The following is a 22,583-nucleotide window of genomic DNA, read 5'->3' as shown; positions in this document are numbered from 1 at the left end:
ACTACATTTTTGTTTGCAGTGTACACATTTATTTTTAACCTTTATTTAACTAGGCAAGTCAGTTAAAATAACAAAATATTATTTACAATGAAAGCCTAGCCTAGGGGTAGAACGACAGATTTTTACCTTGTCAGCTCAGGGATTCAATCTAACAACCTTGTGATTACTGGCCCAACGCTCTAACCACTAGGCCACCTGCTGCACTAGGAACCACAGAACCTTGTGGGTTACACTGTGATGATGAAATATGACAGCACATAAAATGTGTCTCCCTGAAGTACTATGACAAATATATTACTATGTCTGTTCATTGTCACTCCCTAAAATACCCTTTGACTTTCACACCTTAAAGTCACATCAAGATAAAACCACTCCAATGACCCCCTGAGTTGGAAAATGAAGTGTTTGGTTACTGAAATGTCAGCAGGTTCACCTTGGAATCAACTCATAACTGAACAAACACAGATAGCAACAATTTCAAAAATACCTGCACAGACAAAACTATAACAGATAGCAACAATTACCAAAATAACTATAGAAACTTCTCAAATAATTATGTAATATTAGAATTATATTATTCACAATTATCTGGCTGTACCAAATAGCTTCTTACACAAGTGCTCCAGTTTTGCCTGTGAGGCTATGAGGGCACATTGTTTCAGTTTCCTGTGTTATATTATGTGCAGAGAAGGAACCGAGAGGGGAGATTGAGGAGGATGACTTGACTCCGCCTCAGCTCTAATTGATGAGTCCCTAGGCCTGGGGCTTGTGTGTGCCATGGCTCATTGTTATAGATAGAGAGATTGAAGGGGGGGGGGGGGGGGGGCGAGAGATGATTGCTGGAAGTGAATTATACTCACAGAGGACAGCCCTTTACAAATATCAGCAGAGAGCAAATTGCTTTTATCTGATCACTGGGGCTTTTCACTCAAATGCATCAGGATTAATAGTGCAGGTTTTCCTCCTCTCTCTTTCTTGGATGCTGGACATGACAAATAGTCAGCCTGTTTGAATGGAGCACATCTATTTTGTCATCATAGTCATACAATATTTCACAACAGAAATAAGAATTTTAGGCATCTTCTCAATTCTACAAAAATATCCTGAAGTTGCTTTCATATATAGGCTATATGCATGAATCTATTCTGACAGCACTTGAGAATTTGATAACCCAGGCAATTTGCCTTCATTAAATATATACTGAACAAAAATATCAATGCAACATGCAACAATTTCAAAGATTTTTACTGAGTTAAAGTTCATATAAGGAAACAGTTATTTCAATAAATTCATAAGACCCTAATCTAAGGATTTCACATGACTGGGCAGGAGTGCAGCCATGGGTGGGCCTTGGAGGGCATAGGGCCACCCCCTTGGCAGCCAGAACCACCCACTGGGGAGTCTGGCCCAGCCTATCAGAACAAGTTTTTCCTCACAAAATGGAGAGTTATTTTTTAAAGAATCCCACAGTTACCCAAGCACCTTCTCTCTCTTACTCTCTGCTCTTTCAATGATATAGACTGACCAGGTGAATCCAGCTAAAAGCTGTGATCCCTTATTGATGTCACTTGTTAAATCCACTTCAATCAATGTAGATGAAGGGGAGTAGAAAGGTGAAAGAATCATTTTTAAGACTTTTGAGATTTGAGACATGGATTTTGTATGCGTGCTATTCAGAGGGTGAATGGGCAAGACAAAATACAGTGCCTTGCAAAAGTATTCGGCCCCCTTGAACTTTGCGACCTTTTGCCACATTTCAGGCTTCAAACATAAAGATATAAAACTGTATTTTTTTGTGAAGAATCAACAACAAGTGGGACACAATCATGAAGTGGAAAGACATTTATTGGATATTTCAAACTTTTTTAACAAATCAAAAACTGAAAAATTGGGCGTGCAAAATTATTCAGCCCCCTTAAGTTAATACTTTGTAGCACCACCTTTTGCTGCGATTACAGCTGTAAGTCGCTTGGGGTATGTCTCTATCAGTTTTGCACATCGAGAGACTGACATTTTTTCCCATTCCTCCTTGCAAAACAGCTCGAGCTCAGTGAGGTTGGATGGAGAGCATTTGTGAACAGCAGTTTTCAGTTCTTTCCACAGATTCTCGATTGGATTCAGGTCTGGACTTTGACTTGGCCATTCTAACACCTGGATATGTTTATTTTTTAACCATTCCATTGTAGATTTTGCTTTATGTTTTGGATCATTGTCTTGTTGGAAGACAAATCTCCGTCCCAGTCTCAGGTCTTTTGCAGACTCCATCAGGTTTTCTTCCAGAATTGTCCTGTATTTGGCTCCATCCATCTTCCCATCAATTTTAACCATCTTCCCTGTCCCTGCTGAAGAAAAGCAGGCCCAAACCATGATGCTGCCACCACCATGTTTGACAGTGGGCATGGTGTGTTCAGGGTGATGAGCTGTGTTGCTTTTACGCCAAACATAACGTTTTGCATTGTTGCCAAAAAGTTCAATTTTGGTTTCATCTGACCAGAGCACCTTCTTCCACATGTTTGGTGTGTCTCCCAGGTGGCTTGTGGCAAACTTTAAACAACACTTTTTATGGATATCTTTAAGAAATGGCTTTCTTCTTGCCACTCTTCCATAAAGGCCAGATTTGTGCAATATACGACTGATTGTTGTCCTATGGACAGAGTCTCCCACCTCAGCTGTAGATCTCTGCAGTTCATCCAGAGTGATCATGGGCCTCTTGGCTGCATCTCTGATCAGTCTTCTCCTTGTATGAGCTGAAAGTTTAGAGGGACGGCCAGGTCTTGGTAGATTTGCAGTGGTCTGATACTCCTTCCATTTCAATATTATCGCTTGCACAGTGCTCCTTGGGATGTTTAAAGCTTGGGAAATCTTTTTGTATCCAAATCCGGCTTTAAACTTCTTCACAACAGTATCTTGGACCTGCCTGGTGTGTTCCTTGTTCTTCATGATGCTCTCTGTGCTTTTGACAGACCTCTGAGACTATCACAGTGCAGGTGCATTTATACAGAGACTTGATTACACACAAGTGGATTGTATTTATCATCATTAGTCATTTAGGTCAACATTGGATCATTCAGAGATCCTCACTGAACTTCTGGAGAGAGTTTGCTGCACTGAAAGTAAAGGGGCTGAATAATTTTGCACGCCCAATTTTTCAGTTTTTGATTTGTTAAAAAAGTTTGTAATATCCAATAAATGTTGTTCCACTTAATGATTGTGTCCCACTTGTTGTTGATTCTTCACAAAAAAATACAGTTTTATATCTTTATGTTTGAAGCCTGAAATGTGGCAAAATACTGCGAATACTTTCGCAAGGCACTGTATGTCTTTGAATGGGTGCCTTTGAATGGGTATGGTAGTAGGTGCCAGGTGCACCAGTTTGAGTGTGTCAAGAACTGCAACGCTGCTGGGTTTTTCACACTCAACAGTTTTCCGTGTGTATCAAGAATGGTCCACCACCCAAAGGACATCAAGCCAACTTTACACAACTGTGGGAAGCATTGGAGTCAACACAGGTCCCTATGTAGCTTGTTTCTGATCACAGGTTCAGGAATGGTTGAAAAATCACATTTACCTCAAATGAACCCTACAAATAGCTCTGTTGGGAGATTTGGAAAGCCATAGTCAAACAATCAACAATATAATACATTTAGTACAATTATTCATCTTTCATTTACAATCTGTATGCGATTAGAAATGTTCAGAATTTATGTGAAACATCCCAGCACAGTATATGGTACATGGAAATCATAAGAGGGCGGTTTAAGGAGATAGGTGGGATGAGCTGAGAGTAGCTGAGGGGTGGGTTTAAAAGCTCATGTTCTATAATGGTTATGACTGAAAACACAACATATAATGTACACGATATAAAATGTATACCACATGTTTACGTACTATCTATCCAGATGTAATGTATATCAAACAACTGTATTCTTGCTATGTAATTACTGTGGAGAGAAAAAAAGTGGCATGTATGTAAAATGTGTATAGAATGTAACAACAAAATAAAAAGCTGTAAAAACAAAGTTTAATTTTGTCCTCGGAAAAGGTGGGGTGGTGGATGGGCCAATGATACAAATAAAAATGTGGAATTGAATTGAGGCTGTTCTGAGGGGAAAAGGGGGTGCAAGTCAATATTAGGAAGGTTTTGTACAGTCAGTGAATGTCATGTTGGTTTGGGCATGGTGCAACTGGCTGTCCTGGTTGGGGGCTATAAAGGGCTCTATTTCAAACCTAAAGCAATGGTAAATCTTAGCGCTGGCAGTAGCACTATAGGTCCAGGGGTGTGTCAGAAATATTTAGGCTATTTTCACAGCGGGAATTATGAGCACAAGAGCTGGCTGTGGCATGCAAGGGCTGGCTTTTGATGAATAAATAAGTTGTAGGTGTGTTGAGGCTTCACCCCTCAGAACGTACCTCCAGGGCTAAATATGTGGTTGCTTCAAGTTGTGTATTTACGGTCTTTTATGTATTTCCTTGTCATCAACTCCAATTCCATTCTTAGTCCGTTAAATCCTAGTTTGTAAAAACTAGCCTGCGGAAACAAAATAACAAAATGTAGGCCTATCCCATCTTTGCTAAATATGTTGAACATGTTTGCAGTCCACATTGTTCAGTAATATAGAAATATATAGCGTTCACACTGATATAAGGGCTTTAGGCCTATTGTAATTTGCATTATGTCTGAGCTATGGGCATGCCAAACATTTGCTCCCCGTGGGCATATAATATTAAAGCTTGTTCAAGTTTGAACAAGCGAAATTAAGTATGCAGGTATGTGAATTGTGAAAAGGAAAAACAAAAAATAGCCTATTTTAAGCCACTCTCAGTAGACCATTTAAAACCCCTTTATTGATAGGCAACTTGGCTTATGCATTGGTTAGGATAAAAAATACGCACCTAGGCGAAGCTGCTTATTAACCTTGGAGGCTTTTAATCAAATTCAACAACATGCGGGGGAGCTATTGTTTAAAAAAAAAGAATTCTAAATAGGCTACGAGGTTTACCGGTACAAGGCACATCTCTCTTTCCATTGACACTGTGCATCATGGCTAGATAGGCTGTGCTTTCGCTCTCAAAATCAAATCCATTACCTGTGTTAGAGCTATGACCCGATTTTGGTTGGTCTTAAAGTGGCACTCCAGACTAATTTTCACCTCATTTAACACCTGATTTACACCTGATTTAACACCTGATTTACTAAAAGGCATATCTCAATAGGTAGTCGAGGTAAGTCATGACATGGCACAAGTGGGGGGGGGGGGGGGGGGGGGGGCGGGGGGATGCCTTTCCTCTTTTGTTCTATATTGCTTCTCTATTGTTCCTCAAGCAAGGGGGAGGCCTAGGACATCACAGATTCCCATCAGACCAACTCCTTGAATGCCCTACTCCTTGAAGTTTGTAGTTGTGTTTAAAAACACTATTTTTCTCAAAACAAATATTTTACTCTTTAGTGTGTACTTTGCTGTATTTATATATTGGATATCGCTTTTCAACAGTAAACATTTGTTTAAACGCTGTAGGATGTCTTTAAATATTCCTAGTTGCTCTGATCAAAATTAGCACATTGGCGCAGGTGAACTGATGTTAGAAAGGTAAATTACCCAGCTTGGTGCAAGTGTTGGAAAATAGCAGAGCATCAGCTTTAATAAGTCGAAATTGCCAACAAGTGTGTGTTTGACACTAGCTCTGTGTTAACGCCAGCTGAAAATAGAGCCCGCAGTCTCATATATCAATGTAAAAAGTGAGAGGAAAAATCTATATAGTTCAAATCAAATAACCATTGTGGTCTAGCTTTGAGCCCAATGTGTAGGTGGAAGGCTGCTGGATCAGTGTCCTACTACAATTGCACTGGTTGCTTAGCGATTAATTATATATCAGCTACTTTATCTTGCAATATCCAGACATATATAATCATTGTTACATGCTGTTCACCATAATTGCCTCTCGATTCCCATTGTTCCCTCCATAGGGTAAGAACGCAGACGAAAGGTTTTGAGCTGTTTGAGGGTTTCTTCGTTGGATACTTTTCCCTTCTGGCTTTATTGGCTTTTAGCGAGAAGGGCTCCCATGAACGTACCCAATCAATGTCTGTATACAGTACGGTAACTGTGATGATATTGGATTACAGAGCTTGTGATAAGCACTATTCCCTGGTCTAAAAAAACAAGAACAACGTTGCCAAAACAACGTCAGTCAAGGCAGGGCACATGACATTCTCCTCCCACACATCCACATACTGAATCCCACAGCCTCAACACTGGGGCGGAACTGTTGCCGGTTTGCGTCTCAAAAGGCATCCTATCCTATGCCCTATAAAGTCCACCACTTTTGACCAGAGCCCTTTGGGCCCAGGTTAAAAGTAGTGCACTATAAAGGGAATAGGGTACAATTTGGGACACATTCACTGCCACAGTCTCTGTCAGTGGGGAGATTCTCCCTGGTCTAATTTGAAGTGTCCCTGAGAACAGTGTAGGGATATCTCATCTCAACACCTCTCCTCTCCTGTCACCCCTGCATGCAGAAAGAACATCCCCTCATCCAGGTATCTCCCTGTGGGGTTGTAAGACGCACAGAAACTACCTGCCACCTGTCAGGCTTATTCTGGATCGACTGCTGGTCTAATGACTAGCTACTGCTGATCTACTGCTGGTCTAGGTACAAGATATACAGGTAAGGACAACGTAATAATTCCATGTGGAAGCATGCGAAAATGACTTTTAGCACTTTTACCTGAGTCATTTTGTATTAAGGTATCTTCACTTTTACTCAAGTATGACAATTAGGTACTTTTTCCAGTGATGACATAATACAGTTATGTTACATGTACTGTATTGTTTGCTGAGTACAATTGTGTTGTAACGACTGTTGTAGGTGGAAGAAGTTGAAGAGGACCAAGGTGCAGCGTGGTACGTGTTCATGGTCAATTTAATAAAGAAACTGAACACTAGAACAAAAAAACAACAAAGCGGAAACAAACGAAACAGTTCTGTCTGGTGCAGACACACAAAGACAGAAAACAAACACCCACAACCAAAATGGGGGAAAACAGGCTACCTAAGTATGATTCTCAATCAGAGACAACGAACGACACCTGCCTCTGATTGAGAACCATACTAGGTCAAACACATAGAAATATAACAACATAGAAAAAAGAACATAGACTACCCACCCCAACTCACACCCTGACCAACCTAACACAAAGACGTAAAAAAGGAACTAAGGTGTTTATTTTCCACTGTGATGTTAAAATTTCTGTACTGCTAAACATAAACATTGCTGGGAATTTGAGCACATTGGGGGCTTAGCCCAAAGCCAGAGGGGCAACTCTAATAAGGGTGTCTGGGTGTCACCCCCCCCCCCCCCCCCCCCCCCCCCCCCCCCCCCCCCCCCCCCCCCCCCCCAAAAAAAAGAAGGGAAAAAAAGAACTAAATGCATCAATCTGGTGCATTTTGGATGGACATTGAGAGATAAAATCTACTAAGAATGCTGTAAAAAATAATAATAATACAAGAACAATCCACTCAATTATATTTTAAAGCCAATACAATATAAATACAATGCAAGACATTCAGGTAACTTGTACCTTCCCACCTGCCACAGCAGACACTGACAGTTTTCAATTACAGTACCTACTGTGGGTTTCTCTACTTTAGAACACATACATCTACAGTGTATTGCCAAAAACCTCCATACCACTTAACAACTTCAAATATACGCTGACCTATCCAATGAGCCAAACTTCTTAAAGAATCCCACAGTTACCCAAGCACCCTCACTCTCTCGCTCACACTCACATACTGTACATTTCAGTAAAATAAAATAATAACATGGTTACAATTGTTGTCAGACTCACGATGTTCAGCTTAGTGGGTTAAAGCTTACTGGGTGGTGTGTCTTCTTAACTACCTTGTTTGTGATACAAAGTCCCGGCATTGCTGTTAGCCTACCTCGTACAGAGTCTTCGCACAGCAAGACATGAAATTAATGAGTCCATTTATTTTCTTTATTGCACTCATTTTCTCTCTGGTAGAATGTGGGCCACATGACAAGGCAACTCGGCCCAAGTGTATTTTTGTCTGTGTCTCTACAGTAAGTAGCAAGGGAGATAGAGAAAGAAAATGTTCAAGCAGAAAGACTACATCAATTGAGTTGAAATCTTTTGTCATTATTGAAAAATCTTGATTGTTCTTTTCACAGTGATCAAAAGAATAGTAGTGTAGTGTATTATCGTGCTTCGAACTGAGCTAGCTACCCAAGAAAGTTGATTTGCTTTATATTGTAGTTTGACTTCCAGAGTATCCCATGCCCTCTCTCTGGGACTTCTACCGAATTATCCAGATGGGTAGGTTATCTCCCAATTTCATCTCCAGAAAGGTATTAGAGAATTTATACAGGCTTTTTTTTTATTGAGGGCCTCATTCTGTACTGTCAGTTCTCAGTTGATCTAATCTACCCCGTGGTCATGAATTCTGATGGACAGGGAGACGCTGCCTTAAAGAAGATATCTACGGTAGTCATACTGTCAAAGCAAGCTAATATGGAAACATAAATTATATAACATTGCAGTAGTTATTGAAAGTAATAGGTTTGCTTGTAAATCATCAACTGTCTTTATCACTATAGCTTCTCCACGGTTCAGCTTTTCTCTAAAGATACTCTGGTACGTTTCTACACAATAGGCTACTGAACATACTGTGAAATCTGTTTACAGTAGATATTACTCGATTTTACTGTTAATAATAAAGATGATATTGTAAAAACAATCCAGTTCTACAATAGCTTTGTGAAACTAAAACCGATAACCACTCATTAATATAATTTCATCCAGTGAAGTTCTCTTCTGCTTTTCACTTTTCAGGAGTCATGTGTGGCGTTAAGATGGACAACCCAGGGAGGAATTCTTTACATCCTCTAAACCACGTGGGTCAAACTCATTCCACAGAGGGTCAAGTGTCTGCGGGTTTTTGCTCCTCCCTTGTACTTGATTAATGAATTAAGGTCACTAATTAGTAAATAACTCCCTCACCTGGTTGTCTAGGTCTTAACTGAAATTAAAAACCAAAAATCCGCAGACACTTGGCGCTCCATGGAATGTGTTTGACAACCCTACCCTAAACCGTTTACAAAAGATATATAACAAAAATGCTTCATAGTGTTAATGATGTGATTGTAAGTATTTATCTCTTGGTGATAGAGCATAGATAGTGATGCTCATAGAGCATAGATAGTGATGTGTGAACCAAGATTCCTGCAAACAACACAATTGATGAAGGGCTGCAGGACAGAAGAAAATGTATCTATACCTACAATTCTTCAGACATCAAAACCTCACCCTAGACTTTCAACATGTACAATTGTGGAAATGTGCAGACAGACTCCAGTGTATACAGGGATTGAATTAAGAATCTGTTTTTGTTAATCACCTTTCTATAATAAACCTGCATTCAGGACAATGATTTTGTACCTTGGCCAATGTAGCAAGTGAACAAGTTGTTGACCTCGGGAGCATGTTGAAGAAGGTGAAGAGGGGTTTGAACTGGTTTGAACAGAAAGAAAATAAGACATTTTGAAAGACAGTATGCGATATAGAGGGAAAAGATAACATCTCTTTTGTTAAACTTGTGTTACATGTAAACTAAAAACTATAAATACATGTTTTTTTTATATAAAATGTTCTTCCACATAAATTATTTATAAGTTATCATCTGAAGGGGGACAATACAGTAAAACTATTTTAAAAAGCTACAATCGGGGATTTGAAAAACATCTAATTCTGGTCTAGCGGTTAGTGCCGCTGCCTTCAACGCACACGTATACCGTGTCGGTGGGGGTTTGATTCTGACCCATGCCCTTCTGGCAGGAACTTCTCTCCCTTTCTATCACTGTCTCTATCCTCAATAAAGTACAAAATATGCACATAAAAAAACTAAAAACATCTTAACAGGGTCCCTGACACATTTTGGTACATAGCCTAGGCATAAGGGGTATGCAAATGCAACCTCTCTCAAATTACCATTGAACAGCTTCTCAAAGCAAAACTGGATCCCTTGCCACTGGTTCACCAAGCCTCGTTATGTAATTAATGTGTTCGCCCCTCCTCTTTTATTGATCATTGGCATGTATGATAGCCATGTCAATGTATAGTATTTATTCTCCTCATGGCTCAGTGTTCTGTACTGGTGTTGTCTTGCTGTGTTAATGATCAGGGTCGCTGCAGTGAGTAGCAGGACAGTTAGAAAGTGCTCCATCTTGCGCTCATTGCTTCTTCACAAGGTATCACTCAGGTCTTTGTGCTCTGAGATATATCTTGGTTGGTTCCCAAACGCCACCCTATTCCCTTGTATTATTATTATATATTTGTTTATACAGACCTATTCATTCCAGGGTTGTTCGTTATTTTGACTCTTTTCTACATGATATAATAATTGTGGAGACATCAAAACTATGAAATAACACACATGGAATCATGTAGTAACCAAAAAAAAAAGTTGAACAAATCAAAATATGTTTTAGATTTGAGATTCTTCAGAGTAGCACACTCTTGGCATTCTCTCAAACAGCTTCATGAGGTAGTCACCTGGAATACATTTTAATTAACAGGTGTGCCTTCTTAAAAGTGAATTTGTGGAATTTCTTTCCTTCGTTTGAGCCAATCAGTTGTGTTGTGACAAGGTAGGGGTGGTATACAGAAGATAGCTCTATTTGGTAAAATACCAAGTCCATATTAAGGCAAGAAGAGCTCAAATAAGCAAAGGGAAATGACAGTTCCTTATCACTTTAAGACAAGAAGGTCAGTCAATGCGGAATATTTCAAGAACTTTGAAAGTTTCTTTGAGTGCAGTCGCAAAAACCAACCAGCGCTATGATGAAACTGGCTCTCATGAGGACTGCCACAGCTCAGCGTTCAACACCATAGTGCCCTCAAAGCTCATCAATAAGCTAAGGACCCTGGGACTAAACACCTCCCTCTGCAACTGGATCCTGGACTTCCTGACGGGCCGCCCCCAGGTGGTAAGGGCAGGTAACAACACATCCGTCATGCTGATCCTCAACACGGGGGCCCCTCAGGGGTGCATGCTCAGTCCTCTCCTGTACTCCCTGTTCAATCATGACTGCACGGCCAGGCATGACTCCAACACCATCATTAACATGAAACAACAGTGATAGGCCTGATCACCAACAACGATGAGATTACCTAGCTGTGGTGGTGCCGGGACAACAACTTCTCTCTCAATGTGATCAAGACAAAGGAGATGATTGTGGACTACAGGAAAAGGAGGACGAGACATGCCCCATTCTCATCGACGGGGCTGCAGTGGAGCAGGTCGAGTGCTTCAAGCTCCTTGGTGTCCACATTCCCAATAAACTTTCATGGTCCAAACACACCAAGGCAGTCGTGAAGAGGGCACAACAAAGCCTATTCCCCCTCAGGAGACTGAAAAGATTTGTCATGAGTCCTCAGATCCTCAAATGTTTCTACAGCTGCACCATCGAGAGCATCCTGACTGGTTGATTCACTGCCTGGTATGGCAAATGCTCATCTTAACCTCCGACCGGAAGGCACTACCGAGGGCAGTGCGTATGGCCCAGTACATCACTGGGGCCAAGCTACTTGCCATCTAGGACTTCTAAAATAGGCGGTGTCAGAGTAAGGCCCTAAAAAATGAGAAAGACTCCAGTCACGCTAGTCATAGACTTTTCTACTGCAGCATAAATACTGGAGCCTGAGACAGGAGGGGTCAGGACACACTCCTGTCTCAGGCTCCAGTATTTATGCTGCAGTAGTTTATGTGTCGGGAGGCTAGGGTCAGTCTGTTATATCTGGAGTACTTCTCCTGTCTTATCCGGTATCCTGTGTGAATTTAAGTATGCTCTCTCTAATTCTATCTTTCTCTCTTTCTCTCTCTCTCTCGGAGAACCTGAGCCCTAGGACCATGCCTCAAGGACTACCTGGCATGTTGACTCCTTGCTGTCTGTCACCAGTCCACCTGGCCGTGCTGCTGCTCCAGTTTCAACTGTTCTGCCTGCAGCTATGGAACCCTGACCTGTTCACTGGACGTGCTAACTGTCCCAGACCTGCTGTTTTCAACTCTCTAGAGACAGCAGGAGCGGTAGAGATACTCTTAATGATCGGCTATGAAAAGCCAGCTGAAATTTTCTCCTGAGGTGCACCCTCAACAACTACTGTGATTATTATTATTTGACCATTCTGGTCATTTATGAACATTTGAACATCTTGGCCATGTTCTGTTATAATCTCCACCTGGCACAGCCAGAAGAGGACTGGCCACCCCTCATACCCTGGTTCCTCTCTAGGTTTCTTCCTAGGTTATGGCCTTTCTGGGGAGTTTTCCCTAGCCACCGTGCTTCTACACCTGCATTGCTTGCTGTTTGGGGTTTTAGGCTGGGTTTCTGTACAGCACTTTGAGATATCAGCTGATGTAAGAAGGGCTATATAAATACATTTGATTTGATTTGATTTGGTACCACTTGCCGTGTAGAGAAAAGTCTATGACTAGCGTGACTGGAGTCTTTCTCATTTTTTAGGGCCTTACTCTGACACCGCCTGTTTTAGAAGTCCTAGATGGCAAGTAGCTTGGCCCCAGTGATGTACTGGGCCATACGCACTGCCCTCGGTAGTGCCTTCCGATGATACCCCCGGACAGGGCTAAACAGGCAGGATATAACCCCACCCACTTTGCCAAAGCACAGCCCCCACACTACTAGAGGGATATCTTCAACCACCAACTTACCATCCTGAGACAAGGCCGAGTATAGCCCACAAAGCTCTCCGCCACGTCACAACCCAAGGGGGGGCGCCAACCCAGACAGGAAGATCACGTCAGTGACTCAACCCACTCAAGTGACGCACCCCTCCTAGGGACGGCATGGAAGAGCACCAGTAAGCTAGTGACTCAGCCCCTGTAATAGGGTTAGAGGCAGAGAATCCCAGTGGAGAGAGGGGAACCGGCCAGGCAGAGACAGCAAAGGCGGTTCGTTGCTCCAGAGCCTTTCCATTCACCTTCACACTCCTGGGCCAGACTCCACTCAATCATATGACCTACTGAAGAGATGAGTCTTCAGTAAAGACTTAAAGGTTAAGACCGAGTCTGCGTCTACCACATGGGTAGGCAGACCATTCCATAAAAATGGAGCTCTATAGGAGAAAGCCCTGCCTCCAGCTGTTTGCTTAGAAATTATAGGGACAATTAGGAGGCCTGCGTCTTGTGACCGTAGCGTACGTGCATGTATGTACGGCAGGACCAAATCGGAAAGAAAGGTAGGAGCAAGCCCATGTAATGCTTTGTAGGTTAGCAGTAAAACCTTGAAATCAGCCCTTGCCTTAACATGAAGCCAGTGTAGGGAGGCTAGCACTGGAGTAATATGATCAAATTTTGGGGTTTTTGGTTCTAGTCAGGATTCTAGCAGCCGTATGTCATGGCTTTAGAAGCTTCTGATAGGCTAATTGACATAATTTGAGTCAATTGGAGGTGTACATGTGGATGTATTTCAAGGCCTACCTTCATACTCAGTGACTCTTTGCTTGAAATCATGGGAAAATCAAAAGAAATCAGCTAAGACCTCAGAAAAAAAATTGTAGACCTCCACAAGTCTGATTCATCCTTGGGAGCAATTTCCAAACACCTGATGGTACCACGTTCATCTGTACAAACACTAGTATGCACGTATAAACACCATGGGACCACACAGCCATCATACCGCTCAGGAAGGAGACGCGTTCTGCCTCCTAGAGATGAACGGACTTTGGTGCGAAAAGTGCGAATCAATCCCAGAACAACAGCAAAGGTCCTTGTGAAGATGCTGGAGTAAACAGGTACAAAAGTATATATGTCCACAGTAAAACAAGTCCTATATCGACATAACCTGAAAGGCCGCTGAGCAAGGAAGAAGCCACTGCTCCAAAACCTCCATAAAAAAAAGCCAGACTTCGGTTTGCAACTGCACATGGGGACAAAGATTTTACTTTTTGGAGAAATGTCCTCTGGTCTGATGAAACGAAAATAGAACTGTTTGGCCATAATGACCATCGTTATGTTTAAAGGAAAAAGGGGGAGGCTTGCACGCCTAATAACACAGTCCCAACTTTGAAGCACGGGGGTGGCAGCATCATGTTGTGGAGGGGGGGTGCTTTGCTGCAGGAGGGACTGGTGCACTTCACAAAATAGATGGCATCATGAGAGAGCAAAGTTATGTGTATATATTGAAGCAACATCTTAAGACACCAGTCTTAAGTTAAAGCTTGGTCGCAAATGGGTCTTCCAAATGGACAATGACCCCAAGCATACTTCCAAAGTTGTGGCCAAATGGCTTCAGGACAACAAAGTCAAGGTTTGGAGTGGCCATCACAAAGCCCTGACCTCAATCCTATAGAAAATGTGTGGGCAAAACTGAAAAAGCGTGTGTGAGCAAGGAGGCTTACAAACCTGACTCAGTTACACCAGCTCTGTCAGGAAGAATGGGATAAAATTCACCCAACTTATTGGGGGAAGCTTGTGGAAGGCTACCCAAAACGTTTTACTTAAGTTAAACAATTTTAAGGCAATGCTAACAAATACTAATTGAGTGTATGTAAGCTTATGTAATGAATGTGATGAAAGAAATAAAAGCTGAAATAAACCATTCTCTCTATTATTCTGACATTTCACATTCTTAAAATAAAGTGGTGATCCTAACTGACCTAAGACAGGGAATCTTTACTAGGATTAAATGTCAGGAATTGTTAAAAACTGAGTTTAAATATATTATGCTAAGGTGTATGTAAACTTCCGACTTCAACTGTATGTTGTGCACTACTACTGACCAAGGCCCTAAGGGGTATAGGGAATAGAGTGCAATTGGGAATAGGGTGCCTTATCTCTCTAGCTAGGTAAAATATTGAAACAGGGATTTCAGCTGTAATAATTAAGTATGAAGGAGTAAACATTCAAGGGGCACATTTTTCTTTGTTTTGGTACCTATTTTGTCTGTTGTTTTTGTGTACCAGACAAAAATAACTTGTTCCCAACTGCAACTCTTCCAAGGCATGTCTATAATACAACTACATTTTTATGAAAAGTATTGTGTTAGTGTTTATGCATTCACAGTAATATTCTTGTCAGGTTTGACTCAGGGATTTTCTCTGGTCTGGTGAGCATTAATACTGCGAGATGGACTCAAGTCAAAATGTGCCAAACATTGGGTCCAATTACATATTTATTCAAATTAACTTGAACGAAACAAATGAACAAAAAATAGCTGCAATGTCCGCTGTGGGATTTCTGACTTTGTAAAGAATTAGTATGTGTCCAAAATGGCACCCTGTTCCATATGTAGTGCTCTAGTTGGCACCCTACTCCCTATGTAGGTGTCTGGTTGGCACCCTATTCCATATGTAGTATTCTAGTTGGCACCCTATTCCATATGTAGTGCTCTAGTTGGCACTCTATTCCATATGTAGTGCTCTAGTTGGCACTCTATTCCATATGTAGTGCTCTAGTTGGCACCCTATTCCATATATAGTGCTCTATTTGGCACTCTATTCCATATGTAGTGCTCTAGTTGGCACTCTATTCCATATGTAGTGCTCTAGTTGGCACTCTATCCCATATGTAGTGCTCTAGTTGGCACTCTATTCCATATGTAGTGCTCTAGTTGGTACCCTATTCCATATGTAGTATTCTAGTTGGCACCCTATTCCATATGTAGTGCTCTAGTTGGCACTCTATTACATATGTAGTGCTCTAGTTGGCACTCTATCCCATATGTAGTGCTCTAGTTGGCACTCTATCCCATATGTAGTGCTCTAGTTTGCATTCTATTCCATATATAGTGCTCTATTTGGCACTCTATTCCATATGTAGTGCTCTAGTTGGCACTCTATTCCATATGTAGTGCTCTAGTTGGCACCCTATTCCATATATAGTGCTCTATTTGGCACTCTATTCCATATGTAGTGCTCTAGTTGGCACCCTATTCCATATGTAGTATTCTAGTTGGCACCCTATTCCATATGTAGTGCTCTAGTTGGCACTCTATTACATATGTAGTGCTCTAGTTGGCACTCTATCCCATATGTAGTGCTCTAGTTGGCACTCTATCCCATATGTAGTGCTCTAGTTTGCATTCTATTCCATATATAGTGCTCTATTTAGCACTCTATTCCATATGTAGTGCTCTAGTTGGCACTCTATTCCATATGTAGTGCTCTAGTTGGCACCCTATTCCATATATAGTGCTCTATTTGGCACTCTATTCCATATGTAGTGCTCTAGTTGGCACTCTATTCCATATGTAGTGCTCTAGTTGGCACTCTATCCCATATGTATATATGTATACACACACACACACACACACACACACACACACACACACACACACACACACACACACACACCTACACATTTTCCATATGTAATGCTCTATTTAGCACTCTATTCCATATTTGGCACTCTATTCCATATATAGTGCTCTATTTGGCACTCTATTCCATATGTAGTGCTCTATTTGGCACTCTATTCCATATGTAGTGCTCTATTTGGCACTCTATTCCATATGTAGTGCTCTAGTTGGCACCCTATTCCATATGTTCATTTATTTTCTATTTTTATTCAACCTTTATTCAACTAGGCAAGTCAGTTAAGAACAAATTGATCTGCAGGGACCGGGGCCTGGGGGACCGGGGCCTGGGGGACCGGGGCCTGGGATTAAAATAAATAAATAATTAATACAATATAAATATAGGACAAAACACACATCACAACAAGAGAGACACACCACTACATAAAGAGAGACCTAAGACAACAACATAACAAGGCAGCAACACATGACAACACAGGATGGTAGCAACAAAACATGGTAGCAGCAAAAAACATGGTACAAATATTATTGGGCATTATATGTAGTGCATCATAAAGGTAATAGCATGTCAATTGGAACATATCTAATGAGTTTTCAGGAAAACTTTTATTTTAGAGCTGGATTCATTCACAGTATATTACACACACACACACACACACACACACACACACACACACACACACACACACACATACACACACACAGATCTACACATTTTCTAAAGTTCACTAATGTCCTAAAATCATTAACTTAAATGAACTTTCTTACCATAAATATCGTATAGCCTATAAGCCCTAGTCACATGCTCATCAAACTGGACTATCCCACCACAACATGCAGAGAGTACCTTTCCATTTCCACAGAGTTGGCATTTGGCATTTTTGAACAGACTTAAACTCCTGGCAAAACTCCTGACAAAGTTTGAATCCTGTATCCAAAAAATGAAATTAAGACAGGGTGCAGTCCAATTATTCCTTGGCAGTAACAAAAAGAATGTTCACCCAGATGAATAGATTGGATGATGAGAGACAAAGGATTGAGTGAATAATGGTAGGAGGGGAAAGAATTTCGCTACACCCACAATAACATCGGCTAAATATGTGTATGTGATCAATAACATTTCATTTGATTTGAAAGGTATTGAGTAGTCACGCTCGTCTTATTTACCATCACCTTTCATATGACAGGTACAGTTATTAAAGAGAATAAGCCATCTCCTTCATGCTTGAATAATGTCTATTATCTCACACACACACGCGCACACACTGAGAGATGGCGTGTGCACGTCTGACTGCATAATGCTTCCATCTTGCCAAAGGGGACTTACTTGTGTGAGTCATGAAGGGACAGTGCTAGCTCTTTATTCTATCATACCCAAACACAAGGTTGTGGCGGACTCTAAATTGTACATACTGTAGGCATGAAGCATAATCAAATATAACATGTTCATGTTCATAACCATGTGTGTGGTTTTAACACCACTTCAAAACAATGTGGGGACAAAAAATAATCTCATATTGTATTTTGTATTATATGCACAAAACGTTAGCTCTGTCCTGTTGCTCTACTGTGATCTGAATAGATGTTCTCATGATGGAGAGCACTCAACAGTGTTAGTAGTGAGAGCGGACACACTTGGGAATGTAAGAGAGAGCTTTTTTTGTTTTCACAACCATATTTGAGCCTGCGGGTGGGGATAAAGTCAACACCAATAAGTAATTGTCTTTATCACTGTGTGGGGATGGGCTTTCAGTGGTGCTCAGGCCTGGCTTGAGGATCTAATGATGCTCCTCACCCTGGGATACTTGCTCTATTTTCCCTCCCTCCCTCCCTCCCTCCCTCCCTCCCTCCCTACTTCCCTCCCTCCCTACTTCCCTCCCTCCCTCCCTACTTCCCTCCCTCCCTCCCTCCCTCCCTCCCTCCCTCCCTCCCTCCCTACTTCCCTCCCTACTTCCCTCTTTCTTTCTTTCTTTCTTTCTTTCTTTCTTTCTTTCTTTCTTTCTTTCTTTCTTTCTTTCTTTCTTTCTTTCTTTCTTTCTTTCTTTCTTTCTTTCTCTTTCACACACTCTGCCAGTGCAGTTTCTCTTCCTGAGTCCAATTTGCTGGCTGCTCAATATAGAGCCCCAGAGAGGAGGTGTCACAATACCCACAAAACCTAGCGGTCAAACAGGGAAATGGTTCCAATCGTTTTTCCGCCATTCATTTTTCCCATAGAGGATTTTAGAAACACTTAAAATAATGGCTGTGTTTTGTGTAGGCTTACCCTGGCGTGATGTTTTCATAACCACGTAAATCTCTCTCGAACAAGGTGACTTTTATCAATATATTCGGCTCTATTTACTCTCAGATTCAAAAATGATCATTAGCCTAAAAGTAGACATCAAGCAAAACTACAAATCCCTGCCAGCTCCTGCACATCATCTCTAGCTGACACCTTTGCTAACATATATTGTTTCAATTTAAAACTTGCACGACACAAAATTGTCCATTTTAAAGAAATATTGCCAATTTATTCCATTTAGTTAAGGTTAGATAGTTCATAAAGAGATTCTTAGCTTTGCCTTGATTCGCAGTCTCACCCAGATCATCATGAAATTTGTAGCTAATTAGAATTTAATTTTGTGGGGGTAAATGCAGGTAAATATATTGATAAAACCCACCTTGTCCTAGAGAGATTTACACGGTTATTAAAACGTCACGTCAGGGTAAGCCTACACAAAACATAGCCTTTATTTTAAGTGTTTCTAAAAAAAAATCCCCTATGGGAAAAAGGAATGGTGGAAAAACAATTGGAACCATTTCCCTGTTTGACTGCTAGGTTTTATGGGCATAATGACTTGTTGTCACGCCCTGGCCTTAGTTATCTTTGTTTTCTTTATTATTTTGGTTAGGCCAGGGTGTGATATGGGTGATTTATGTGTTTGTCTTGTCTAGGGGTTTTTGTAGATTTATGGGGTTGTGTTCAGTTTAGTTGTATAGGTAAGTCTATGGTTGCCTAGATTGGTTCTCAATCAGAGAACAGGCAGGTGTTTATTGTTGTCTCTGATTGGGAACCATATTTAGGCAGCCATATTCTTTGGGTATTTTGTGGGTGATTGTTTCCTGTCTTTGTGTTTTATGCACCAGTTAGGACTGTTACGGTTTTCACGGTTGTTGTTTAGTAGTTAGTTCATGTTAAGTGTCTCATATTAAAGAACCATGAACCACGCTGCGTTTTGGTCCGCCTCTCCTTCACAGGAAGAAAGCTGTGACACTCGTACTGTGGTACTCTATGTACTCAGTAAGTATGTAAACAAATGGCCACAGAGGCTTTGTAACGATGTATAATACAGTCTGTTCAGGAGCCGTTTGGTCTCAGAGTAGGAGTGCTGGTCTAGGATCAGGTCCTCCCTTTCCATGTAATATATTTTATTGTCATTTAAAATGCAAAACTGATCCTAAATCATTCATTCACCAGGAAGTGCAAACAGTGAGTGTCACCCTTCACCCTACACACCAGAGCAGCCTCAGTGAAGGGCAGAGTTTATGGGGTCAACTTAAAAAATCAATCACAGGACATAAATTGACTTATCTCTCCGTCACAAGAGACAAAATAACTTAAACTTAAGCACTCAATGGACAGTTTATTAGGTACACCACTCCATTCATGAAACTGGATCGCTCCTACAGACAGTGAGTCACGTGGCCGTGGATTGCTATATAAAGCAGGCAGACAGGCTTCGAGGCATTCAGTTACGGCTCGATTAAACGTTAGAAGGGACAACATTTGTGACCTAAGCGACTTTGAGTGTGGCATGATCATAGGTGCCAAGCGTGCACGATCCAGTATCTCAGGATGGCTGCCCTCCTGGGCTTTTCATGCACAACAATGTCTAGGGTTTATAGAGAATTGTGCAATAATGGTGCAGTACAACAATGGTGTGCAGAACAGCATCTCGGGATGCACAATTCGTCAATCTTTGGGCTACTGCAGCAGACAACCACAGCGGGTTCCACTTCTATCTGCTAAAAACAAGAAAAAGCAGCCCCAGTAGGCATACGATCACCAACACTGTAGAAGTGAGGAGTGGGAAAACATCGCACAGTCTGAAGAATCCCAGTTCCTGTCCCATCATGCTGATGGCAGAGTCAGGATTTGGAGTAGGCAACATGAGTTCATCTTGCCAGGTGGCAACGGGACAGGCTGGTCCAATCTGCAGCAACTGTGTGATGCGATCGCGTCAGCATGGACCAACATCCCTGTGGAACGTTTCCGACTTGTAGAATCGATTTCTGGGAGAATTCATGCTGTTATGGAGGCAAAGGGGGGGTGTAACTCGGTACTAGATGGATGTACCTAAATGAACTGGCCAGTGAGTGTAGATAAACTGCCAGGACAAGGATTTGTGGATGTGTGGTAGGCTATAATGTGTGGAAGCATTGATTGATTGATTAGAGCTCTGTGCATCAGGAGACATTTTGGCTCCATCCCAATGTTGCCCTTTTGTAATTGGGTGTGGTGAGTAGAATGATTGAGCCTGACACCTTGGAAATCAAGTTTAAAACAACAAGTTTATATCTAGTTGCTCTGTACAGCTACTTTTGGCTTATCACTCATTCAACTGACTTCTCTATTATTATATAATTACTAACTAACCAGCCCACATATTAAAACAACTAATACAATTATCTAGTTTCATAAAGACATTTCATCATCTCACAAATACATTTCATAATTTCATTATTCAGCTAGGGCTCAATACACAGCATGAAACAATGTTTCCCCTTTTGTTTATATCCTCTGCCCAACTCTGGACTGAGCCTCCATTACCATTACAACCACTGAGGTATAATAAGAACTGGAGACTGCGTCCAAGATGTATGACCAATGTTTTCAAGGTAATCTCCCCCGATTCATGGACCTTCTATATCCGAGTTGCATCCGGGTTATACAGACCAACATCACATGTGCACTAGCACTCATCACTAACCAAAAACATGGCAGAGATTGGATGAATATAAAATGTTAATATCTTCGGCTGTGAGTGATGGTAAAAAATTGCCTCAGTGACAATTATTTTAATAATTCAAAGGATGTTTTGTGCACAAAGGTGATGTCTTATTAGGAATTTACAAATCGGACTTCTCTATGTGGCCATCTATGAAAATGGGCTTTCTGGGCCGGGTGTCAGTTAAACTGCAGTACCGGAGCAAAACTGTAGGAGCAATCGAAACTGTGCTTCCAGACTGGAGCCCTGGCCCCGTGATGACGATAGCGCTGCCACTGGAGCTGCAGTTCGCTATTGTTAGCTTAAATGCTAGCGGACATCTAACAAACTAATTTAACAATGAAAACAACACAACAATAACATAACTACGCTCCTCTTAGTGTTTCAGAATTATGTGCTTTACAAGTCACTCACCTTGAAAATCATGTTTAAAACAATGAGTTTATATATGGTTGCTCTTCTTAGAGTGAGAACTACAGCAGTGAGAGCTTGTGAAGTAACCACTAGAGCGAGCGCTCCACTCTGTTGGCTGAAACCAGCACAACCACACTTCTATAAATAAACTAAAAATGTATGTACTGTATATACTTCATGCAAACTGCTGGTCCCATGTTTCATGAGCTGAAATTAAAGATCCCAGAAATGTTCCAAACGCCCAAAACTATTATTTCTCTTAAATGTTGTGGAGAAATGTGTTTACATCCCTGTTGGTGAGCATTTTATCATTTGTCAAGATAATCTATCCACCTGACCAGTGTGGCATATCAAGAAGCTGATATGCTAAACAGCATAATCATTAAACAGGTGCCCCTTGTGCTGGAACACTCTCAAATGTGCAGTTTTGTCACACAATACAATGTCACAGATGTCTCAAGTTTTGAGGGAGCATGCAATTGGCATGCTGACTACAGGAATGTCCACCAGAGCTGTTGACAGAGAATTACATTTTCATTTCTCTACCATAAGCCGTCATAAGCATCATCATTTTAGAGAATTTGGCAGTACGTTCAACCTGCCTCACAACCGCAGACCACGTGTAACCATGCCAGCCCAGGAGCTCCACATCCAGCTTCTTCACCTGCAGGATTGTTAGAGGGGGGAGGGTGTACTGAGGAGTATTTCTGTCTGTAATATACCCCTGTTGTGGGTAAAATCTCATTCTGATTGCCTGACTGCGCCCCAGTGGGACAGGCTGCGCCCCTGCCCAGTCATGTGAAATCCATCAATTAGGGCCTAATTAAT

The sequence above is a fragment of the Oncorhynchus mykiss genome, chromosome 6 (genome assembly GCF_013265735.2).
Source record: "Oncorhynchus mykiss isolate Arlee chromosome 6, USDA_OmykA_1.1, whole genome shotgun sequence".
NCBI lineage: Eukaryota > Metazoa > Chordata > Actinopteri > Salmoniformes > Salmonidae > Oncorhynchus > Oncorhynchus mykiss.
Note: the sequence above shows the minus strand (reverse complement) of the source record.